This window comes from Salvia splendens, chromosome 15 (genome assembly GCF_004379255.2).
Source record: "Salvia splendens isolate huo1 chromosome 15, SspV2, whole genome shotgun sequence".
Taxonomy (NCBI): Eukaryota; Viridiplantae; Streptophyta; class Magnoliopsida; order Lamiales; family Lamiaceae; genus Salvia; species Salvia splendens.
The window spans coordinates 19957339-19961252 of NC_056046.1; positions in this window are offsets into that span (position 1 = coordinate 19957339).

Genomic DNA, 3914 nt, shown 5'->3' on the forward strand with positions numbered 1-3914 from the left:
GCTTTTACCGTACTTACCTTATTTGAATGTCCTGGTCCCCACTTTTTTCATTCTTCCTGCTTAGTCATATTTAGTTAATCATTTACACGGTCTAGCGAGCTATTGTTTCTTTCGGTGTTGATGTCTGATTTTACAAGTATTCTGTTTCTTAGGTCTAGCATTTAAATTCTGTGCCTAGGTCTAGTGGTAGTTGTTATAAACCTCAACCCTTTGCGTGGCAGCAGCCGCTTGTTTCCAGAGTCTCTAAACACTACTCACGAATCCATCTTCGTGGGATCGACCCCACTTCCCTATACTAATTTAATAGTAATTTGGGATGAGGGATTAATTTTTGAAGGAGAGTCGAGCGTGTCCAACGACAACAACACTCTGTGTTCCTTGGGTTCCTGGACCTAGTGATCCAGTGGATTTAAGAAGCGCGGTGTCTTGACCGAGCACTTGTATTAGTGTTCCCTGTAAGCACACGAAACACACACGATCCAACTCAGCTCTTCCTCACTTCACTCATCAAGAGCCACTTCACTGCTGGGTTTATGATTCATTACATAGTCTTCCTCTAAGAATGTCGCGTGAGTGCTCACAATGACTTTCTTATCTCGGAGACTAAAGAATTCATAACCTTTCGTTCCTTTGGGGTACCCTATAAACAAATATACCTCCGTCCTAGATCCTAGCTTAGTTGGATCCTTTTCCAATACATGAGCCGGGCAACCCCAAACCTTGAGATGTGCTAGATTGGGCTTACGTCCAGTCCACAACTCATATGGAGTTTTAGGTACGGATTTTGATGGTAAATTGTCTAAAATGTGACTTGCGGAAAGCAAGGCATGTCCCCAAAACGAAATAGGCAGACGTGCATAACTCATCATCGATCGAACCATGTTTAATAAGGTCTTGTTCCTTCTTTCAGCCACGCCGTTCTGCTGGGGCGTGCCCGGCGCAGTCAGTTGGGATTGAATTCCCACTTTCGATAAGTAGTCCAAGAATTCGGCACTGAGGTATTCGCCTCCACGATCAGATCGTAGGCATTTGATATTCTTCCCATGATACTTCTCCACAAGAGTCTTAAAGTCTTTAAACTTGTCAAAAGACTCTGACTTGTGACGCATCAAGTAGACATATCCAATTTTCGAGAAGTCATCAATAAATGTGATGAAGTATCGAAAACCACCTCTTGCCTCAGTTGACATTGGTCCACATACATCAGAATGAACGAGCTCAAGTACTTCCTTGGACCTATTACCCTTAGCCTTAAAAGGCCTCTTGGTCATCTTGCCTTCTAAGCATGACTCACACTTATGAAAAGGTTCCTCCTCTAGACCTTTGATAAGATCTTGTTGAACAAGAGAATGGATTCTCCTTTCATTGGCATGACCAAGTCTAAGGTGCCACAAGTACGTTTCGTTCATTGAACTTGAATGTTCTTTTCGTTTCTTTGAAATTTTCGATGTTGTATTGAGTTCTGATTTGCGATTATTAAACTGTGTAGAAGTGATTGTGTACAGATTGTTTTCCATGATACCACGACAGATATAAGAACCATCTTTCTTAATAATGCAGTTGTCATTAAAAGAAATCGAATATCCATCATAAACCAATTTAGAAACTGAAATTAAATTTCTTCCAAAAGAAGGTATCAACAAAACATTCTTCAAAATAAAAAATCTATCACTACTAAAACGCAAATAAATGTCTCCCACTGCAACGGCCGCCACTTTGGTAGCGTCACCCAGCTGGACTTCGATCTCACGATCATGTAGCCGTCTTGTCACCTGCAATAAGTCAGGATCAAAACAAATATGATCAGTGGCTCATGTGTCAATAACCCAAGTGCAAATTGATGTCGAAGTCAAACAAGACTCGACAACTAGAGCCTGGTGCATACCTGTAGCCTTGCCCCGTTTAGGACAGTCTGGCTTCCAATGCCCCTTTTCTCCACACTTAAAACACTTCCCCGTGGGCTTCTTGTTAGCCTTCTTTTTCTTCTTTCCCTTAGCTATCTTGGCCGGTCCTGAGTTCGGTGCCTGCCTTTTTCCTGCTCTAGGCTTCAAGCCAGAGGAACGAGGCGCCGAAATCATCATGGCCGCCTTAGCCTGGACCATAAGGTCCTCTGCTGACTGAAGTTCAGTCAACAGCTCTGCCAAGGTGTAATTCCTTTTGTTCATCTCAAAGTTGAGCTTGAACTGTTGGAAGCTAGGGGGAAGACTTTGAAGGATGATAGTTACCTGGGACTCGGGATCGATTGTCCCTCCCAAGACCTCAATTTGGTTGAGGTGGCCCATTATCTCGAGGACGTGGTCCCTCACAGACGAGCCTTCCTTCATTGTCTTCGACACGATACTCCGAAAGGCTTGAGACTTAGTCGTTCGATTCTGAGCACCAAAAAGATTTTTGAGATTCTGCATGATCTCGGCGGCTGTTTCCATGGCTGAATGCTGATGCTTGAGTACTGAAGACATAGATGCCAACATGTAGCACTTAGCCATCTCATTCGCCTTATGCCACCGTCTGTGTGCATCTCTGACTCCTGCCGCAGCGGTAGCCGCCGGCACTGGAGGTCGCGGGGTGGTGAGCACGGCTGTGAGAACGATGTCCAAATTTTGTTTCCATTCTATGTAATTTTGGCCCTCGAGTTTATTTTCTTTGAGAATTGCGGAAAGAGGATTGAATGACATATTGACGATTTGATTTGCACTGCAAAACAAAGTATTTTACTATTGTCATAAACTTATGTAAGAAGTTTGATTAGATTAACCATTAAACTTTTCAAAATCTTACAACTGTAAAATTAAAATTTTGTACCCTCCAGAGGAAGTCAATACGCATTAAAATCTTACAATTTTACTGGTCACAACACCGACGAATAGTCCAGAGACCACAGAGTGGCATGGCCGCCTAATGTTGCCTAAGCAAGACCATCTCTTTAGCATTACAGAGTCTCATTTCTACAACACACTCCCATAACAATGCTTATGTGCTGCTAACAAGATCAAGCTATCTCATAAATTCTGTGTGAACTTCTGAATCTCGCAGTTTCTTAGGATTATTGTCCCCACAGAGCAGGCGACGATAATATTTGAAACTACATTCTAGTTCATACTATTTATATTTGAGAAGTCCGCCCTCATGAACTTGCTATTTTCTTAGGATTATTGTCCCCACAGAGCAGGTGGCGATAATATTAGAAAAAGGCTTCATGAATTGCAGACCAATTGATGGAGACCATATACAAACGTTGAGTTCATAATTATAGCTTAGATATTTGGGTTATGGTTTTTCTTTAATTATCCTTAGCCTTGAGGCAGTTGAAGGCTTAATTAAATTCTGTTGGTATTTAATCTACCGGATAATTAAATCTTTTATTAATTGGTATCTTCCATTAGTTATTATTGTTCTAGAATTTAATTCTTATTCATGTCTACTATAAGATATATATAAAATAATTAAATTACTTAATTCTTAATAAGACATGAAAAATTAAATTCAAATTATTTCCATGTTCAAGATTAGGAAGAGATATTATATTATTTAACGTATTGATACATATCTATCCTTATTAGGATCTTAGATATATAAACATTAGGAAACTATTATATTATTCTTATCTATATCATCTAGGAATCAAAATAATATTATTTATTTCCATAGAAATAGAAAATAATAAGATATTCCTTAAATCTAGATAAAATATTAGGAAACTATTAAATTATTCTCATCCATATCTTCTAGGAATAAAATAATATTATTTAATTCCATAGATATAGATAATAATCAAAATATTCCTAAAATCTAGATAAATCTTCCAAAAAGATTTTATTTCCATTAAATAATAATATTTTAATGATATTTTTTAATAAAATAATTAAATAATCATTAAAATAATTCTTCATCGTTATCTCATCGTACGAGGTTCG